The sequence below is a fragment of the Leptodactylus fuscus genome, chromosome 1 (genome assembly GCF_031893055.1).
Source record: "Leptodactylus fuscus isolate aLepFus1 chromosome 1, aLepFus1.hap2, whole genome shotgun sequence".
In the NCBI taxonomy this organism is placed as follows: Eukaryota; Metazoa; Chordata; class Amphibia; order Anura; family Leptodactylidae; genus Leptodactylus; species Leptodactylus fuscus.
The window spans coordinates 12,929,728-12,952,423 of record NC_134265.1 but is presented as its reverse complement, the minus strand read 5'-3'; the positions used below and the strand labels follow the sequence as shown (position 1 = coordinate 12,952,423).

The 22,696-nt window shown below is 45.5% G+C and overlaps 1 pseudogene; it reads right to left on the bottom strand.

Moving 5' to 3' along the window:
- The window catches only part of LOC142191103 (uncharacterized), a 602,426-nt pseudogene that overhangs the window by 476,000 nt on the left and 103,730 nt on the right, over positions 1 to 22,696 (bottom strand).

Below are 22,696 nucleotides of genomic sequence, written 5' to 3'. Positions count from 1 at the left end.
ATGGTTGTGCTTTGCTTCCCTTCGTTTTTCCTCTATGTCATTGTTAGTTATTTATCGTTTTCATGTTTGCATTTCTTCTAGGTGCTGACCCGTGCCTTGTGTGGATTGTGGGGCACTCTTATGTACACTGGGGAGCCGGAGCCCTCAGAGCTGCTGTTAGACCTAATGGTAGGCAACTAGGTTTGTCCCCCAGCCAGGCGTTAGTGAGGTGGATTGGTGTGCGGGGAATGTTGTGGTCAGGTTTGCTGCCTTTGCTACATTTTCATGCCCAGTTGCATCGCCCAGTCTTGGTGGTTCACGCGGGGGGTAATGTTCTTGGTGTTCGTACCTCCCGTGAACTCATCAGGGACATCAAATATGATCTCTGGAGAGTGTTGTCCATGTATCTAGGAATTATAGTTGTATGGTCAGACATTGTAGCCCGACTGGCCTGGAGACACGCTCATTCGGTTGCCAAATTGAATAAGGCCAGACATAAACTTTCTTGAAGTCACCATCCAGCACACATTTCTCAAGTTTGAATAAAACTCAGCCTTTATTTTTCCATTTTAAAGTAGGGAAATATCCATTACAAAATTTAAAAAGCGCTCAGCATGGCCAGCATAAGAAGGAAAAACGCAGCGTCCGGCTGATGCATTTCGGAGCTCTTATACTAGCTCCTTACTCATAGCCAGGCTTCCCCACTTTATCACTGGGTCACTCTGTGGCTACCTAAGGCTGCTGGCACCTGCACATTATGTTACCGGGTCACTCTGTGGCCTCCTCATGCTGCTGCTACTTCCACATTAGGTCACCCTGCCACGTTGTGGCCATCCAAACACTCTGTCACTTCTCATGCTGTTCCCTCCCTCTCCACTCCATGACTGGGCCACTATTTACCTTTTTGGTCTGCTTACATCATCATTTATTTGACCCTTCTTCTGATCTGTCAGAAGGAAGATAAAATGAGACGCACAACGGATCCTGTCTGTGTAACAGCTGTAAGGCCTTTATGGTCCCATCAGAATTGGCTTATGATTTAGTAGCCAAAAGCAGGAGTGGTTACAAAACACCGAAGACCTGAAAATATTCCATTCACGTGTCCTCTCTGTTTTGGATCCACTCTTGGTTATTTTAAGCATCAGAAATACTGATGGATTTCTGACCAAATCCTGACTGAGTGAAGGAGGACTCTACTTGTATAAGTGTTTACTAGAACAGGTTCTGTAGACATCTGTGTGGAATCAGCAGACGACGGTGCAGAAGGAGTGCGCTCTTTGATGTTACAGTAGGATCTTGGGCCTCTGCACGGTTCTTTATACCTGGCACTAACATAGATGTGTAACGCTGAGTTCACACTTGAGTTAGTTGGTCACTTTTGGCCCCCAAATAAGTGAGGAGTGCAGCGGTTCTAAGGGCTCGTTCACACGGAGTAAACGTGGCGCGCAATGCGCCGCGTGTATGGGACGCTTGCGCCGCGAATTTAACGGTGCATGTTTGCGGTCGCGTTAGTGCCGCGGAAACACGCGTTAACGCGACCGCAAACATGCACCATCAAAATCGCGGCGCAAACGTCCCGTACACGCGGCACATTGCGCACCATGTTTACTCCGTGTGAACAAGCCCTAAGAGTGAAGCCTGTTATGTGCGTGTCATACTGACTCACTGTATTGTTTCACTACCAACACAGACTATCCATGTGTGTTACTGCAAGGCCCAGTGTTCTACACCACTATATATACTATATACACCACTATATATACCACTATATATATACTATTTTATATACACCACTATATACACGATACTATATACACCACTATATATATATATACTATTTTATATACACCACTATATATACTATATACACCACTATACTGTATATACTATATACACCACTATATATATACTATTTTATATACACCACTATATATACTATACTATATACACCACTATATATATACTATTTTATATACACCACTATATATACTATATACACCACTATATACACTATACTATATACACCACTATATATACTATTTTATATTCACCACTATATATAGTGCTGCTCTCTGCAGCAAAGAAATACAGTCCTATGAAAAAGTTTGGGCACCCCTATTAATCTTAATCATTTTTAGTTCTAAATATTTTGGTATTTGCAACAGCCATTTCAGTTTGCTATATCTAATAACTGATGGACACAGTAATATTTCAGGATTGAAATGAGGTTTATTGTACTAACAGAAAATGTGCAATATGCATTAAACCAAAATTTGACCGGTGCAAAAGTATGGGCACCTCAACAGAAAAGTGACATTAATATTTAGTAGATCCTCCTTTTGCAAAGATAACAGCCTCTAGTCGCTTCCTGTAGCTTTTAATCAGTTCCTGGATCCTGGATAAAGGTATTTTGGACAAACAATTCAAGTTCAGTTAAGTTAGATGGTCGCCGAGCATGGACAGCCCGCTTCAAATCATCCCACAGATGTTCAATGATATTCAGGTCTGGGGACTGGGATGGCCATTCCAGAACATTGTAATTGTTCCTCTGCATGAATGCCTGAGTCGATTTGGAGCGGTGTTTTGGATCATTGTCTTGCTGAAATATCCATCCCCGGCGTAACTTCAACTTCGTCACTGATTCTTGAACATTATTCTCAAGAATCTGCTGATACTGAGTGGAATCCATGCGACCCTCAACTTTAACTAGATTCCCGATGCCGGCATTGGCCACAGCCCCAAAGCATGATGGAACCTCCACCAAATTTTACAGTGGGTAGCAAGTGTTTTTCTTGGAATGCTGTTTCTTTTTGGACGCCATGCATAACGCCTTTTTTTATAACCAAACAACTCAATTTTTGTTTCCAAAATGAAGCTGCCTTGTCCAAATGTGCTTTTTCATACCTTAGGCAACTGTATTTGTGGCGTACGTGCAGAAACGGCTTCTTTCTCATCACTCTCCCATACAGCTTCTATTTGTGCAAAGTGCGCTGTATAGTTGACCGATGCACAGTGACACCATCTGCAGCAAGATGATGCTGCAGCTCTTTGGAGGTGGTCTGTGGATTGTCCTTGACTGTTCTCACCATTCTTCTTCTCTGCCTTTCTGATATTTTTCTTGGCCTGCCACTTCTGGGCTTAACAAGAACTGTCCCTGTGCTCTTCCATTTCCTTACTATGTTCCTCACAGTGGAAACTGACAGGTTAAATCTCTGAGACAACTTTTTGTATCCTTCCCCTGAACAACTATGTTGAACAATCTTTGTTTTCAGATCATTTGAGAGTTGTTTTGAGTAGCCCATGATGCCACTCTTCAGAGGAGATTCAAATAGGAGATCAACTTGCAATTGGCCACCTTAAATACCTTTTCTCATGATTGGATACATCTGGCTATGAAGTTCAAAGCTCACTGAGGTTACAAAACCAATTTTGTGCTTCAGTAAGTCAGTAAAAAGTAGTTAGGGGAATTCAAATCAATAAAATGATAAGGGTGCCCATACTTTTGCACCGGTCAAATTTTGGTTTAATGCATATTGCGCATTTTCTGTTAGTACAATAAACCTCATTTCAATCCTGAAATATTACTGTGTCCATCAGTTATTAGATATATCAAACTGAAATGGCTGTTGCAAACACCAAAATATTTAGAACTAAAAATGATTAAGATTAATAGGGGTGCCCAAACTTTTTCATAGGACTGTAGTTGATTTTAACATGATTCGCCGCAAATTAATTCTAAATGAGTCAAATCTTTTCCAAGAATTCGTCGAACCGGCTGAAACGAATTTTTGGACAGGAACATGACTGTACTATAATGGTGCTGCCTCACCCCATAATAAATGTATTCACTTAAACAAAGAAATTAAAGTAGGAGGCATAGTTTTCCTTTTGGTCTGGCTGAGGGCGGGTATTACTGGGGGAAAAGAGGTGAAATTCTGACACGAGTGGCTGCTCTCCCCCGCCCTCAGAGCGTGCCTCGCTATTGGCTGATGTTTTAAAGGGTTACCTCTATAAATGTCAAATGTCTTTGCTTCATGGCAGTATATGTAAGGCTTGAAAAAACGCCATTGGGTGCAAAACAGTCATTCTGAACCTCTGGAGGACGTGGATCTAAAGTTTTTGGCTTACAAGACTACCTTTTTGCTAGCCATCACCTTTACTAAAAAAAAGTGGGCCTTTTGATCTGAAGAACCTTATATCTCTTTCTCCTCAGAGTACAGTTAAGGTTCCTCCCCCTGAGTTTGTCTAAGCCCATTCAACCAGGGTTGTCTCTTCCTTTTGAGTAGAAAATCGATCTATTCCTCTTGAGCAAATCCATGTTGCCGTGTTTTTGGGCTCCTAGCTAAGCTTTGTAAGACATTGTAGGTTATTGTGCTGCCCTTAGGTCGTAAGGGAATTGTTGATTATGTTATTAATCTGTTTACACTTAGTCCTAGCAGCAGCACAAGCTTTTCCCACTTAGAATATTATTGTTTCTTTCTTTATAACCAACACAATGGGAAAGGTCTCTTTTGGGGGGATATCACTTAATTATGCAAATTAAAACACAGGCAGAAATACCCCATATTGTGCTGCTGTTAGGACTAAGGGAAAACAGATTATCAACATAATCAACGACTGTCCGCTGGTTAGAGGGATCTCATGCACAGAGGAACTCTGAGACACCGACAGTCCTTTCTTCTCTGCTTGTGGACATGGTCGTCCACTTGCAAATTGTTACTGAGGTAAATGAACAAGAAACAAATCCAACAGTGGGGGTCGCCATACACATGTATTTTAATCATTAAGAAACATCCAATATTTGTGTGACGACCTCTTTCATATGTAACAGTGCATAGACCTGAAAATCTTTATCCTGCTAATTTTTTGATGTGCACATGAAGATGAGTTGTTAGAATTTGGCTTCTTCCTGGGTGATGTCTAAGGCTGGATTCACAATAACTATTCATTTTTCGGACTAGAAAACAACAGACTTTGTATATCCTTGTGTTTTTATGTCTAGTGTACTGTCCTTTTTTTTTTTGCATTCACAATCACTAAGCAAAATATCTGTAAAAAGAAGACAGCACAGAAATGACGTCCAAGTCCCTTAGTATGCCTGAGACGAGAAGAGAAATGAGGAAAAAAATAACATGACATTCCATCCATCCATAACAAGATTTTCATGAACGGAGAGACATTGAGAAAAAAATCCCATCATGCACTATTTTTTCACTCTACTTTTCTGTCCATGTGCTATTTATGAAAAATATCAACATCACATGGACTCATTGTAGTCAATGGAGCCATTCACACATGTGTTGTTTTTTATGGATGGAGGGACATTGAGGATAATAATCAAAGAAATGTGAAAACATGAATATGGCTTCTATCCTGTGTGAGTTCTTTGATGTTTAACAAGATCTGAGTTACGAATATAACATTTCCCACATTCTGAACATGAATATGGCTTCTCTTTTGCATGATTTTTTTGATGTAAAGCAAGAGTTGATCTATGTGCAAAACATTTGTCACATTCAGAACATGCAAATGGTTTCTCCCCAGTGTGAATTATTTTATGTTTAACAAGATTTGATTTACATGTAAAACATCTACCGCATTCAGAACATGAATATGGCTTCTCTCCTGTGTGAATCCTCTGATGTTCAACAAGAGTTGATTTATGAAAAAAACATTTCCCACATTCTGAACATGAATATGGCTTTTCTCCTGTGTAAATCCTCTGATGTTCAACAAGAGATGATTTATATAAAAAACATTTCCCACATTCAGAACATGAATATGGCTTCTCTCCTGTGTGAATTATTTTATGTTTAACAAGAATTGATATATCTGAAAAACATTTCCCGCATTCAGAACATGAATATGGCTTCTCTCCTGTGTGAGTTCTTTGATGTCTAACAAGACCTGAGTTACGAATAAAACATTTCCCACATTCTGAACAGGAATATGGCCTCTCTCCTGTGTGAATTTTTTGATGTTTAACAAGATCTGAGTTACAAATAAAACATTTCCCACATTCTGAACAGGAATATGGCTTCTCTCCTGTGTGAGTTCTTTGATGTTTAACAAGATCTGAATTACGAGTATAACAATTCCCACATTCAGAACATGAATATGGCTTCTCTCCTGTGTGAGTTCTTTGATGTATAACAAGATCTGAATTACGAGTATAACAATTCCCACATTCAGAACATGAATATGGCTTCTCTCCTGTGTGAGTTCTTTGATGTTTAACAAGATCTGAATTACGAGTATAACAATTCCCACATTCAGAACATGAATATGGCTTCTCTCTTGTGTGAGTTCTTTGATGTTTAACAAGATCTGAATTACGAGTATAACAATTCCCACATTCTGAACATGAATATGAATATGTGTGAGTTCTTTGATGTATAGCAAGGGCTGAGGGTATATGTGGGGTAATGACATGTTCTTCATATGGATCTTGTTTGATACCAGGATCCTCTGCTTTATAATCTGTAGATATCAGATGTCCCTCTGAGCTCCTGGTACAGTCATCTGTGATAAATAAAAAGGATTTTAAATTTTTTTAAAATAATCTCAAAAGCCAATTCTATTAATATTTTATAGAGCCCAAATATTTCTTTACTAGCTTTATCTGGGCGTCGAAGCCCCTGTGATTCACGAAAAGTACTCTTGTTAGGCCTAAACGGAGAGGGAGTTTGGTGGTTCTGGATTGCTCTAGCTACTTCCTGGCCTCAGTCATAGCTCGCATTCTTGACTGGCACCGCTCAGTGAGCTCTAAACTCTGGGTGGCCCTGGAGAGGTCTCTGAGCCTACTCCCTCTCATTGCTCTCCCATAGCTTCATAAGTGTTGATTGGTCAGACAGTAAAACTAATATGCTTCCTTTTGTCACTTACCAGACAATTGGATCTTGCTGACTACGGTGCTGTGTAGAGATTCTTCCAAAATGATGACCCTATGATCCCAATCTCGGGCAACCCGGACTTCCCTTCCGCTCTTCACTCCTCTTTTCTCTTCCACACTGTGGGTCAACCTGCCTTTAGATTCCATTGTGTTATATCAGCCTTCTCCCTCGATCTGAGCTACTCACTACGACCCCCAGACCCTGGACTCTATTGCCTCTCACTGGCAGTTCACCCAGCTTTTCCATTCTTATACTGCTCTTAAGACATCTCATAATCTTCATAGGATGTTGTTGCTTTTTGAGCGTTTGTGCCTTTCACCTATCACCTTTCACCTATCCGACCCATACCGTCTCACTTATTTATGGCATGCTTATAAAGGATTGAGTCAACAGTCTATCAGTATTTATGTTATAGTTGGGAAAGGGAATTGGGGGGGGGTCTCGTTCTCACCAGATGTGTGGTCTTCAGCTTTCCAAGCATGTTACAAGTTCTCTATATCTTGTCCACTCCTATGCCCTTTTGGTCAGACACAAGGTAAGGTAAAGGACACAATGCGGGGGTAGGAATTACACGAGGGAGAGCCATCTCTTGCACTTATGAAAGGGCCGGTTAAGGCTTGAAACGCGTTGTATTCTGCTGCATTTATTTCAATAAACGTCTCTGAATTTTGGAAATTTGCTCTGTCATGTCCTTCCCATACCAGTGAGCGTGGTTCTAGTGAATAGGACCATTGGTCCCAATTGTTTTTGTCTAGCCTTTTGGTCGGATGTCCGTCTTATTATTCAGACGGTCACTGGTATTACTTTACATGATGACTCTACTCCTCTCTAACTTTCCGCATAAGTTTAGGAAGCACACCCACAAGTTATTAGTTTTCCTGTTAGAAGCGCTAAGATCAGATATCCCTAGACTGTGGAAATCCCGACGCCTCATTCTCTGCTGTCTTGCCTATGGCTCTACTGTGATATAGTTGTTTCCCTCCTCCCCCCCCCCATATTCCTCCCTGCACCCCAACCTGACATTTCTTGTTTTAAAGGGATTCTACCATTAAAACCCTTTTTTGGCGACCACACGTTGGAATAGCCTTTAGAAAGGCTATTCGTCTCTTATCTTATTTGTGATCTCCACCGCGCCATTCCTTAGAAATACCGATTTTTACCGGTATGCAAATTAGTTCTCTCACAGCGATGGGGGTGGGCCCCAGCGCCGGAAATGCGATGGGAGCGTCCCCACTGCTGCTCGAGAACAGGCTCCAGCGACGCCTCTATCTTCGGCTGGATCCTCCCCTTCTTTTGTCTTTCTTTGGCGTCACATCTAACGCCTGCGCAGTTGGCTCTGCCAGTGAAACACTAGTAGAGCCGACTGCGCATGCCAGCCGGCGGCCATAGTTCCGAGGCCGCAAGTGCACGCATGCTCGGTGGAGATCACATCTAAAGGTAAGAGACAAATAGCCTTTCTAAAGGCTATTCCGACGTGTGATCGCCAAAAAAAAGGGTTTTAATGGTAGAATCCCTTTAAATCGAACAGCAGTTTATTTCATTCTCCCCACTGAAAACTCAAACAGCTCAGTCACTTCCGGTATATATGTGTATGGAGAAGTTTACAGGAAATGTGGCTGGATGGTCAATCTGCATCTAACCTGTCCGGCCACCATGGAGGAGGACAATCACCTGCAATAGCTCTCGGATCTATGAGCTCTTTTTTCTCAACTGCACATGTATCTGTTATCAGTGGAGAGAGGAATAAACCGCAGCAAGAAATGTCTAGTGGTAGCTTTTATCCAAGGAGACAGCAGGTGATGAAGAAGTTGTCCTCATTCACATAGACATATTTCATTATCCTTGTTCCAATGGTATTTCTACATCATATTATAAATGTGCAGCGTGTTATCACCTATAGCAGTATCACATTTATATTCATGTATTACTTGTATTCAGCTGAATGTGGGAATAGACAGCTGAAAAATCAGGAATCTGTGACTATTCTGTGGTATATTCAGTGGTGACTCCTCACCTGGGCGGTTCCCTGTAGGAATGTCCTCCTCACACTCCTCATCACCACTCACATAGGGATCTTCTATCTTTACGTCTATAGCATTAATATTGTTCAGCTCTTTATCCTGATGGAAAGTATATCAAACAAATAAAGTAAGTCAGTAGAAAATTCTAGATGAAGCAAAAGATTAATCTGAGACAAATATAGAGGACAGTTCAAGGAGAACCTCAAAAACATCCTATAAATGTATATTCAGCAGGACAAGATATAGATCAGGGAGAGCAGATCAGATTCTACCAGATACATCCGGGGTTGTTTGTCTCAGGGGAAATAAAGGATCAGATCGGTAGAAATCCAACCTGATGGTTCCTTATTCCAACCAGCAGTCTCCATAGTCAGAAGATTGTGAGAAGATCCAGACAACATGTAATGTCTATGGTCAGCTTTATCCTCCATCTCCACCTCTCATTACACAAGTATAAAACATCTAATACTGCTGGATAACCCAAGACTGACCACAAGGACTTCACAGCCCGTCTACACATCATAGGGAATATCTCCATCTACCTGATCATCCTGTGGAAGAAGAGGACTGGGACATCTCTCCGGTGTTGTCCTCTTACTGGATCTACCTGTAGGAAACACAGACAGGGACTGAATTCATTCTGTACATACAAATAAGGGAAGTCCATGTGTATATAGTCATGTCTATTACCTGCTGATGTGAGGGGCTGGTGGTCCTCCATCATCACCTCCTTGTACAAATCCTTGTGTCCTTCTAAATACTCCCATTCCTCCATGGAGAAATAGACAGCGACATCCTGACACCTTATAGGAACCTGACAACACAATGATACAGTCATCACCCCGACCCTCCAGTTACTGTATAATGTCCCAGCATTCCCAGCAGTGTCACCTCTCCAGTCAGCAGCTCCAGCATCTTGTTGGTGAGTTCTAGGATTTTCTGTCCATTGATCTTCCCCTGTATCAGGGGGTGAGGTGGAGTCTCTGGGATTGGGCTCTGGGTTCCTTTATATACAGGAGCCTGACAGCGCCCACTAGAGGTCTTCTTCACTACTGTGTAATCCTGGATATGGGGAGACAAATTAATAAATATCACTCCATACATGTCCAGAGTCCATCACCTCTCCAGTCCTATCATCTGTTATTACTATAGATAAGAATGATGTAATGATGACATCATCAGAATCTCTCACCTCTCCAGTAAGCTGGTAGATGATCTCTAGGGTGAGATTTAATAGACTTTCCGCCATCTTGTTCCTGTGTCTTTCCATCCTTGATGGATCAGTCAGGAATATTCTCTTATATAGAAGATCCTGAGAGGATTCTATATTGTAGGAACCTGAATGGAGAGAAGATGAGACAATGTACTATATCTACTAGAGATGAGCGAACACTAAAATGTTCGAGGTTTGAAATCCGATTCGAACAACCGCTCACTGTTCGACTGTTCGAACGGGTTTCGAACCCCATTATAGTCTATGGGGAACATATACTCGTTATGGGGGAAACCCAAATCCGTCTCAGGAATGTCACCAAGTCCACTATGACACCACAGGAAGTGATGACAACACCCTGGAATGACACTGGGACAGCAGGGGAAGCATGTCTGGGGGCATCTAACACACCCAACATCACAGCCTAGCAACTACACAATTTACACACTCAATATCACCTCTCAGACAGTGGAAAAACACCTTGAAACATTCTTTCTTTCTGTAAGTGAGTACAGCCTCTCACCAGAAGTGTATTTGGCCCTTGTAGTGAGTTGAGGTTGGCACCAGCATTGTTTTTGAAAATCAGGGTGGATTGAGCCTCTAACCAGCAGAGTTTTTGGAAATCAGGTTGGAGGGAGCCTCTAACCAGCAGAGTTTTGTGAAATTCATGGTAGAGGGAGCCTCTAACCAGCAGAGTTGTGGGAAATTCATGGTGCAGGGAGCCTCTAACCAGCAGAGTTGTGGGAAATTCATGGTGGAGGGAGCCTCTGTAAGGATTGGAGTCAGGAGCAGGCAGTGCAAAGTGACACAGATGGGAAAGCAACACTGTGCAACTAATGACAAAAGGGGTCGCAGGCCCTGCAGCTATAACTATGCTGTAATATCTGAGATGAGGCAGACCCATGCACTTCCTAATTGAAGTACACCTACCAAGGCTCCTGACACTTCTATCCGGCGGCTAGGATAAGGGGAGAGGAGGCCCTGAAAGTCCTAGGGGGTCACACCTAAACAGAAAGCACAGTGTAAATGCAATGCCAAACAAAAGACTAAACAGCATGGAACCAGGGAGGACCACAAGTCCCAGCAAGACACAGAAGAGAAGGCGAGGTCAGACGAGCAAGAGGTCAAGCCAGGAGATATAATAAAGGTACCAAATCAAAAGAAAAGGGATAGTCAAAAATACAAGCCAGGCAGATTAACCAAGAAAACAGACCGAATATTAACAGACAGGGAATCAGACTGAGCAGGGGGACCAGGAAACCCAAGTGAATGGCTGGCAAGGATCCATGCCTGGGTGGGGTTTAAATAGCAGCAGAGAACACACCTGATGGCTAACGGCATGGAGACTGAAGGCAAGGAAAAGATTAACCCTTAATGACCTAAGCACACCCAATGGAACTCCTAACACGTCTCCCAGGGAGACGCCGCGCAGCAAGGAGACCGCGGCGACTCCGTATCCTGACAGCCTCTAACCAGCAGAGTTTTGTGAAATTCATGGTGGAGGGAGCCTCTAACCAGCAGAGTTTTGGGAAATCAGGGTGGAGGGAGCCTCTAACCAGCAGAGTTGGGGGAAATCATGTTGGAGGGAGCCTAGTAGGAGCAGAATTGTGCAACGCTTATGGTGGATGAGTATGAGGATGCAGAGGAGTAATTGGAGAGGTTGAGTACAGACATGGAGTTTCATGTTGGGGTGCTTTACACAGGTGGGCACGAAAATGAAGGCTCTATCCAGTGGGTGTTCATTTTTATCAAAGTGAGCTGGTCGGCAATCTCAGCTGTCAGCCGGCTGCGCTTGCCAGTGATGATGCCACCGGCTGCACTGAACACCCTCTCAGATAGGATGCTGGCGGCAGGACAGGACAGCACCTCCAAGGCATATAGGGCAAGTTCAAGCCACAGGTCCAACTTCGACACCCAATACGTGTAGGGTGCAGAGGGATCGGAGAGGACAGGGCTGTGGTCGGAAAGGTATTCCCGCAACATGCGCCTATACTTCTCACGCCTGGTGACACTAGGACCCTCAGTGGCGGTACTTTGGTGAGGGGGTGCCATCAAGGTGTCCTAGACCTTAGACAGTGTGCCCCTTGTGTGTGTGGACTGGGGAGCACTTGGTTGCCTGATGGAGGAACTGTCCTCTCTGCCGCCAACGTCACTTGCTGGAAACATCTCCATCATATTCTGCACCAATTGCCTGTGGCAAGCATTGATGCGATTGGCCCTCCCCTCTACCGGAATAAAAGATGAGATGTTGTTTTTATACCGGGGGTCAAGGATAGCAAAGATCCAGTACTGGTTGTCCTCCATTATTTTGACAATACGCTTGTCAGTTGTAAAGCACCCCAACATGAAGTCAGCCATGTGTGCCACAGTGTTAGTTGGCATGACTCCTCTGGCCCCACCGGAGAGTTCATTCTCCATTTCCTCCTCATCCTCCATGTCTACCCATCCGCGCTGCAACAATGGGATGATTCGAAGTTTCCCGGTAGCCTCCTGTATCACCATCACATGATCTGACAGGTCTTCCTCCTCCTCCTCCATTAAACGCAGTGAAGCGGACAGATGTGTGGACCTACTCTCCAGCTGTGACGGACCTGCTGCTATCCCTGACTCCTCTGTGTGATCTGAGTTATCCCTGATGTCAATGAGGGATTCTCGCAGCACACACAAGAGCAGGATTGTAAGGCTCACCATCGCATCTTCAGAGCTAACCCTCTTTGTGGACTCCTCAAACACCCTTAGTATGTCACAAAGGTCTCCCATCCATGGCCACTCATGGCTGAGAAACTGAGGCAGCTGACTTTGTGGCACCCTAGGGTTTTGTAGCTGGTATTCCATCAAAGGTCTCTGCTGCTCAACCACTCTGCTCAACATGTGATAAGTTGAGTTCCAGCGTGTGGAGACGTCGCACAAAAGCCAGTGTTGGGGCAGATGCAGGTGTTGCTGGAGTGTTTTTAAGCTAGCAGCGGCTACTGTCGACTTGCGAAAGTGGGCGCACATGCGCCACACTTTCACCAGTAGCTCAGGGACTTTTGGGTAGTTCTTTAAAAAATGTTGCACCACTAGGTTAAAGACGTGGGCCAGGCATGGAACATGTTGGAGTCCGGCAAGCTCCCGAGCTGCTACCAGGTTCCGGCCATTATCACAAACAACCATGCCTGGGCCCAGGTGCAGCGGCTCAAACCATATTGCCGTCTCATTGTGCTGTCTGTCCCCCAAGCTGATGAGCTTCAGCACGGCCTGCTGACGTCTACCAACACCAGTGCTGCAACGTTTCCAGCTCGTAGCTGGGGTCAATCTAACAGCAGTGGAGGAAAAGGAGGCGGTGGAGGAGGAGGATGTTGTTCCCGTGCCCCTGCCAGGAATGTTAGGCGGGGAGACGAGGTAGACCGGCCCAGTTTGTGAAGCAGTCCCAGCCTCAACTACATTCACCCAGTGTGCCGTCAGTGAAAGGTAGCGTCCCTGTCTGCATGCACTTGTCCACGCATAGGTGGTCAAGTGGACCTTTGTGCAAAGCGTGGAACGAAGGGCCCGCCTGATGTTGAGTGACACGTGCTGGTGCAAGGCGGGGACGGCAGACCAGGAGAAGTAGTGACGGCTAGGGATGGCATAGCGAGGTGCCGCACTTGCCATCAGGTCCAGGAAGGCCGGAGTTTCAACAAGCCGGAACGGCAACATCTCCTGGACCAGCAGTTTAGCGATGTTGGCGTTCAAGGCTTGCACGTGTGGGTGGTTAGCGGTGTATTTCTGCTGCCACTCAAATGTCTCAGAGATGGTGGATTGGTGTAAAGAAGCGCCTGATGGTGCAGGAGAAGGAGTTGAGACAGGAACAGGGGAGGATGAGGGAGAAGTCAACAAAGTGACGGAGCCAGATGATGGGGTGTCCTGGATTGTCCTCTGGACTGCATCGCCAGCACTGTGAGCAGTGGGATAGGCAGTGGCGTCAACGGCGGGCGACGTTTGACCTGCGGTTGCTCTCTGCCACTGACTCCAGTGCTTGAATTCCAAATGACAGCGCATTGAAGTGGTGGACAGGTTGCTCTTCTCAGAGCCCCTACTCAATTTCGATAGACAAATTGTGCAAACAACACTATATCTGTCCTCGGAGCATTCCTTGAAAAATCTCCACACCTTCGAGAAACGTGCCCTCGAGGTGGGAGCTGGGTACAAAAGGGAACATCTTGGGACATTCCGGGTGCAGCCTGGCTTTGGCGAAGCAGCTGACCTCTGCCTCTGGACATGCCTCTGCCTCTAGCTACCCTTTTTGGTGCTGCACCTGCCTCAACATTGACACTACTTTCCCCGCTTGACAGCCCCACTGTCCAGGTCGGGTCAGTGTCCTCGTCGTCCACCACCTCCTCTTCCAACTCCTCTCTCACCTCCTCCTCCTGCACAACGCTCATGGCAAATTGTTGCCCTGACGGCAACTGTGTCTCATCATCGTCGATGAGGGTGGGTTGCTATTCATCCGCCACCAAATCGACCGGAGATGGAGGAGGCTCCAGTGTTTGAGCATCTGGACACTGATACTCATCTGGTAGCTCCTTGGAATCGCGAAATGGAGGGGCAGGTTGAGGGACAGTGAAAGGACCGGAGAACAGCTCCGGGGATCTGGGAAAGTTGGGGGTTATTGTTCTGGGAAGATTGGGAATTTTGGGAGGAAGGAGGACAAGACTGTTGGGTAGGAGGAGAAGATGAAGTAGAGGCTGACTGGCTGGTAGACATTGTGCTGTAAGCATTATCCGACAGCCATTGCAAGACCAGTTCCTGGTTCTCGGGCCTAGTAAGGTTTGTACCCTGCAGCCTAGTTAATGTGGCAAGCAACCCTGGGACTGTGGAGAAGCGCAATGCTTGCTGCCCCACAGGAGTAGGCACGGGATGCCCTGTGGCTTCACCGCTAATTTGCTTCCCAGAAGCATTCCCCCGACCTCGCCCACGGCCTCGTCCACGTCCCTTTCCGGGTGCCTTGCACATTTTAATATGGTTTGCTGCCTTAAATACAGTCACAACCTGGCACTATATGCCAATAGCAACAAATGAGGGTGGTATGCAGTCCCCAATTGATTTGGGGAATTAACACTCAGAACCTGGCACTATATGCCAATAGCAACAAATGAGGGTGGTATGCAGGTCCCAATTGATTTGGGGAATTAAAAGTCAGAACCTGGCAGTATATGCCAATAGCACGAAATGAAGGGTTTTATTCTTGGGGGATTACACACAGTGTATTACAATTAGTTTCAGGGGTGGGGGTGGGGGTACACACTGTTGGAACGTGGATTGAGGGTATATAGGGTACATGGGAATACACTTTCAGTGTATCCCACTCAGTATCATCCACACCGCGGAAAGATGGGTTGCGCAGATACAACCTGTCAATGCCACGTTAGTGTGATAGACACTGACAAGCTTCTCCCTGGAATGTAGCTCTTAAAAGAGCTGTTGGTTCTCTTCTCCTCTCCTATCCTATCCCTGCCTAGCCGAATCTAATACCCATCTCAATGGCCGCAGACCTCCGTCTGTGACCAAGTGAAAGCTCAGAATGACGCGAAGCTGGACGGCGCTGTTCTTATCAATCAGAGGTCACATGTTTTCGGCAGCCAATGGCATTTTCCTATTTTTTTTCAAGGTCCCTGTTGTCGTCTTTCCTGTCCAACCTTCCCTGCGCTGTTATTGGAGCAAAAAAAAAAGCACCAGGGAAGGTGGGAGGGGAATCGAGTTTTCAGTCACTTTACCACGCGGTGTTTGATTCAAATCGAACACCGCAAACAGCGTAATATCTGATCGAACATGTGTTCGATAGAACACTGTTCGCTCATCTCTAATATCTACCTGTATATTCTGTGTACTGTATGTAACCCCTGAAATGTAAAGCTCCATGGAATTAATGGTGCTATATAAATAAACAATAATAATAATGTAGAAACCTTATGTAATAAATAGGATTAGTAGGCAGTAGAGATGAGCAAACGCCATTCAAATGAATTGATATTCGATCGAATATCATGCTGTTCGAGACATTCGATTCAAATTGAACACAACGCGGCATACGCAGTGAAAATTCGTGTCCCCTGCCACCTTCCCTGGCGCTTTTTTGCGCCAATAACAGCGCAGGGAAGGAGGAACAGGAACTACGACAACAGAGGTATTAAAAAAAAAAGGAAAAACCCATTGGCTGCCGAAAACATGTGACCTCCCATTCATAAGAATAGTCAACGCCCGCTTCGTGTCATTCCTCCCTTGGAGAGAGATAGGGTCAGAGCTCTGCAGAGGGAGAGATAGGCGTCTTGTTAGCTTCAGCTAGGCAGGGACAAAGACAATCACAACAAAGGCTCTTCTAAGAGCTATAGTGCAGGGAGAGGAGTCGCAGCTCTGAATAGGGAAAAACAATCTCAACCCAGATTTCCAAACTTGTGTACCCGGAAAAGCTAACTGGGATACACAGAAGTTTGTCTGGCCAAATAGGGTAAAGCAAGCTTTCTCACGTTCTCCATACTGAAACGCTGATTTCATTAGGGCACAATTCTGAAGCTCAAGTCTGAATAGGTGCCAGCGTTACACCTGGTATTTACAGGGAAATTATCATACACCTTGCTACTCGCAATTTTGGGTGACTGCAATTCACAGTGTGTTAGGCCGCAAAATACCAAAAATGCGTAAAGCTGCCAATAAAGGACGGGGACTATCCAATCAGGATAGTCACTGCACACTGCGGTCCGCTTCACAGCCTATATTGTCGGAGGAGGAGGATGACGAAGTGGCAGATCATATCATAGTCGCACAGGAGGCTAGCGGGGAAGTTACATGCGTCCCATTGTTTGCAGGGCGGATGGGGCGAAATGGAGGAGGAGGGGGAGGAGGAGGAAGAGGAGGAAATGGAGAGAGATCATTCCGTAGGGTCCAGTGAAGTGATGTCAACTAACACTGTGGCACACATGGCGGAATTCATGTTGGGATGCTTTTAAAATGACAAACGCATTGTGAAAATCCTGGATAGCAACCAGTACTGGATTTTTGCAATCCGTGACCCCCGGTATAAAAATAATATTTCCAGGTTTATTCCGGTAGAGGGGAGGGCCAGTCGCATTAACGATTGTCACAAGCAACTGGTGCAGAATATGGTGGAGATGTTTCCGGCAGCTGTCGTTGGCGGCAGAGAGGAGAGTTCCTCCAACAGGCGACGAACTGCCATCCGGACCACAACCAACAGGGGCACACTCTCCAAGGTATGGGACACGTTAATGGCACCCCCTCACGAAACAACCGCCAATGAGGGGTCTAGTGTCAGCAGAAGGGAGAAGTATAGGCGCATGTTGAGGGAGTACCTGGCCGACACCAGCCCTGTCCTCTCCGATCCCTCTTCGCCCTACACTTACTGGGTCTCCAAGTTGGATTTGTGGATGGAACTTGCGCTATACGCATTGGAGGTCCTTTCCTGTCCAGCCGCCAGCGTGCTATCCGAAAGAGTCTTCAGCGCTGCCGGTGGCATTATTACGGATAAGCGCAGCCGGCTGTCAGCAGACAGTGCTGACCGGCTGACTTTCATAAAAATGAACAGCCAATGGATAGACCCATCTTTTTCTTCTCCACCGGTGTCAAGCATCCACACATGATTTTTAATGTGTGTGCTCAACCTCTACAATTCCTCCTCCTCCTCCTCATCATCATCATCAAATTCATCCACCATCAGCATTGCACAATTCAGTAAATACTACCATCTCCAAGGGCCCAAAAGACTGCTGGTTCAAAGCTCTGCTCCTTCACAGGGCCAAATACACTACTGGTGCAAGGCTCAACTAACTCCCAGGTCCAAATACACTGCTGGTTCAAAGCGCTACCTCCTCCCAGGGCCAAATACACTGATGTTTCAAGGCTCTACTATCTCCAAGGGCCCAAAAGACTGCTGGTTCAAAGCTCTACTCCCTCCCAGGGCCAAATACACTACTGGTGCAAGGCTCAACTATCTCCAAGGGCCCAAAAGACTGCTGGTTCAAAGCTCTACTCCCTCCCAGGGCCAAATACACTGCTGGTGCAAGGCTCAACTAACTTCAAGGTCCAAATACACTGATGGTTCAAGTCTCTACTTCCTCCAGGGATCCCCAGCTAATAAAGACTGTAGGCATGTTAAATCCCCCCAGGCATGCTTCCCCTGCTGTCCCAGTTGCATTCCCAGGTGTTGGCATCATTTCCTGGGGTGTCATAGTGGACTTGGTGACCCTCCTGAGTCGAAGTGTGGATCCCCAAGTCACGAGCATTTTTTCCCCATAGACTATAATGAGGTTCGATAAGAGGCTATTCAAATCGAGTAACCAATTTCGAATATCTGACTGTTCGCTCATCTCTAGTAGGGAGTATAAGGGGGGCTTCCGCTTCAGTCGCTAGTATGTGAAGATATATGGCACATTCCTCCTCAGTATCAGTCTCTTCTCCTCCACTAACCTGTAATGTAGAACGAGCGCCCTACACCGGGGAGACAAACCTAGGCTGGTACAGGACATATATATGGAGCGGTGTCTGCTGAGGGGTGAGAAGTAGAGATGAGCGAGTACTGTTCGGATCATAGAAATGAATGGATGCACCTGGTACTTCCGCTTTGCCGGCGGCCGGCCGCTTAACCCCCTGCGTGCCGGCTACGTCCATTCATTTCTATGCGAGCGTGCTGTTCGGATTGGCTGATCCGAACAGTACTCGCTCATCTCTAGTGAGAAGAAGGAGACCAGGACACTGATGGGGATACATTTGGGGTATATTGGGGTAGTCGGTGGAGCACAGAATATAATCTACATTACATATCATTTGTTGTAGTTCTTGTTCTGATTTCTTCCAGTTTCTGGTGTAAATTCTAGTAAACTTGTCAGACTGTAGGTGACCCCACATATCGCACTTAGGGTCACTGTGCTTGCTGTTGCTCGGACTCCTGACTGCTATAGCGACCCCTCGGACCCTGTGATCTTATCGAGGGGGATCTGAGGGGTGGGGGAGGGGCGATCTTGTCTCCAGACTCCCCGGACGCCATGATGAATAGCGATCCCGGTATGTGAGGGATTAATCCTCTGGAGTCGGAGTATCTTTCCTCTCCGGTGACCAGTCCGGGGTATCGGCTGTATAATACGGCTCCTGTGCCGCCACATTACAGCCATGTACTATTACAGCGCTGAGCATTAAGTACACGGCCAACGCAACGTAATAGTACGGCACCGAGCAGGAAGGGGTTAAAGCAGCCGAGTCCTGAGACAACGAGAATGGCCGGAATACACGAAATATCCAAGAAAATACTGACATTGTCCGGAGAGTTTCTCTAATTCTAATGTAACTGGGATGACGTCCTAGAATTGTCTGGTCTGAAAGGGGTTAATAAAAGCTCCAGGTCTGTGAGCGACCACCTACCTCCTCCTGTACAGTGACTGTGGTGACAGGACCTGTGGTGAGGTCACATGTGTGGGAGGAGTCAGGGAGTCACATGATCAGGTCCTGCTGTTACAGCTTTATATGCTCAGGATAAAGGACCTGTGATGATGTCACATATGTGGGAGGAGTTAAGGAGTCATATGACCCGGTGTTCCAGGGCTTGTGATGGTAAAGGCAAATACAAATACAAAAAGCTTTATTGGCACAACCGAAAACACAATTGGTATTGCCAAAGCTAAGAATGGTTGGGTGGGTGAGGAGTGGGCGTGGATTGGCTGGTTTGGAGGTACAGTAGTATTTGGGGTCTCTTCGTTCTTGTTTGGAACATGTGGGTATGGGCGGGTGTAGGGTGGGTGGGTGATTCGGTGGGTGATAAGGGAGTATAATAGTCTTTGGGGTCTCATCTTCCCCTCATTTGGTGGCAGGTGGACACGTATTGGGCAGCGATCTCCACAGTGGTCTCCTCTTCTCCCAGTCTGGGATGTGGGCAGAGAGTCTATGGAAGTGGATGGCCCTCGTTGGTGCAGTGTAGCAGGTAGTGGGTCTCGTCTTCTAGGACCTCGAGGTCACAGTGTTGGCACAGTCTGTTCTCCTGTGGCTTGTACGTCTGCCTGTGCCGCCCTGTTTCAATCTCTAGGCTGTGGGCAGTCAGTCTTTATCGGCTCAGGGTTTTTCTGTGTTTGCGGTGGGGTATATTCTCCAGGTAGGTGGCCATGGTGTAGTTCCTTTGCAGTGACTGGTATACGGTGAGTTTCTTTGAGTTATTTATTTTGTTTCTCCATTCTTTGATGTATTGCTCTTTGTTTGCTTCTATGGTCACCTTTATTTGGGCCCTGGTCAATGCCTGTTGGTGGTTCTGGTTTGGCGGTTGGCTGTTTATTGGTTGGGGGTGTTTTGCCAACTATTTTAAGGGGTCGGGTACAGCTTTAAAGAAGGCAACTCTGAATGCTTTACTAATTTTATTATATGAAGAATCAGTGAATACATAAAATAACAGAAGATAGTGTGATATTGCGTACACTTTAGTATAATACAAGTTATCAAGATTAATATACAAAGATTAAGATACAGAATCAACACCAAGAGCTTACATCATCATCTTCCTGGAAAAGAAAATCATGAACCGTGGAGGCGACCGGCGAAGGCAGAGAATTATCTCCATAGCTTACATTACACATCTATATACAGGTTAAAGCTTCACCAGAAATTATAAGCATCATCTATCCGGCATCAGCTGGGAGAAGTGGGCCAGCGAAGATAGAGAGTTCCTGGGATCCACACTGCGCCATGGGCGTCCCCTTAGCACGCAGGTCCAGACACTTCTAACTTCACAGCAAACTTTCTCAGCTTATATCTTCTTGAAAACAAATGCCTACGTAGCCCCATGCTATGCAAACTAACAGATCAGTATTTTTCCAGTATAAGGCCTCCCCCCTCCGAATGGCCAGTTCTTCAGAGGTTAACCTGACACTGGGAAAATCCTTCATCGGATGTTGAATGCTCCTGGTGCTAAGCACACCTGCATTCCCATCAACCAGTGTTACATGGTACAGCATTCTCATATCAATGCTTCTCACAGAATATTGTTAAGAGAACTATGTGTAAATATGCAGCGTCTCTCACTAAACACAACCAAGTCTACAGAACTTACAGGCTAACTGTTACCATCTAATATTCTTAAAGGGATACTGTCAATATGGATTCCAGATGGTCAATTAATACCTTAGCACTACAGGGGGGTGCTGGGAAGAGGGAGTATAGCATGTGGTTGAAGACAATTGTGGAAGTGGTCAGTTTCGGAAATACCCTCATTCTGCATCCCTTTTTCTCAGAATTTGTATGAAATCATATCCATAAGTATATTATAAGCCAGGATTATGCCATTATCATGATGAATTGGTTTATTGTATTTGAGTACTATAAAATAAACTACTCATGGGCGGGCCCTTCGCAGAGCTCTGACCCATGTGTACTATACACTTGGATTTGTGTGTCTTTTTCCATTTTCTGAACCATTCCATCTGATGACATCAATCTATGCCTCGGTCTGCTTGGTAAGAACCCATTAGACTCTACAGTACTTGGTGCCGAAACCGGGGAACGCTAACTAGCTCCGGGGGGAGGTTAGCCCTGAGGGGGGTTGATGCTCTGTTTGGAGAGACCACATTAGTCCTAGGTAAGTGAGGGCTATGCCCCACTGTGTGTGTCTCACTTGATAGAGACTCATTCCTTTGGGGGGGGACCTTCCCTAGAAGGAGCTACAGAGCGTTCCAACCAAGTAGCTTGGCATACTCTGGTGTGTCATTTAATCATTGTCATTTCATTCTTCATATATTAACACTTGTCAATCCTCATCCATTCCATTGCTGTTTGGTGAAAAGGTAGTTGGTTTGATGGAGGTTGACTAAGTTGTTGTATATTGCTGCTATTTCTGTGATTGACTCATTATTGCTGACATATTGATCTACCTCATTTTGAACTACCTCAATTTATTTGCTATTTTTGTATGCCTTTTGCTTAGATGTCTGCTATCTGTTGTTTGTTGTCCCCCGTTTGTCATGTCCTTTGTTTCCCTCTATGTCTGTCATACTTTGTTGTATGTGCTTGTTGCTTTGCTCCATGTCGCAGTCAATGTGGATTTTCCCTTGTTGCAGTTAATTAGAGTGTTGTGTTTTGGTCTGGTTTAAGAGTCGGTAATTGAGTCGGTCACAATTGTTTCACGTTTATATTGTACTGTTGTCTCATCCTTGTATTGCCTTCGGTATTTCCCTATGCCTGAGAACTATACTTTGATATGTTATGCCCGCTTAGTCGGCATAACAATGGTGAGCCATAGGGGGAGCCTACCTAGCTCCAGCCGGCATGCCATGTTGGAGATACTGCGGTGGACATGGAGCAGGTATTTGCAGAACTCCAGGTGGAAGGTCTCTGTTGGGCTGGAGTCCCATTTTGGCTGGTCTGGGTAAGTGGCTTGGCCCCAGATTTTGCTGCTGTACAGAAGGATCGGAGAGATGACTGCGTCAAATATCTTCAGCTAGACCCTCACCGGTGGTTTGAGGTAGTACAGCTGTCTTCTGATGGCATAGAAGGTTCTGCAGGATTTTCCTTTCAGGGTTTTTATTGCTGCTTTAAAGCTTCCTGATTGATTGAGCTCCAGCCCCAGGTAGGTGTAGCTGTTGGTTTTC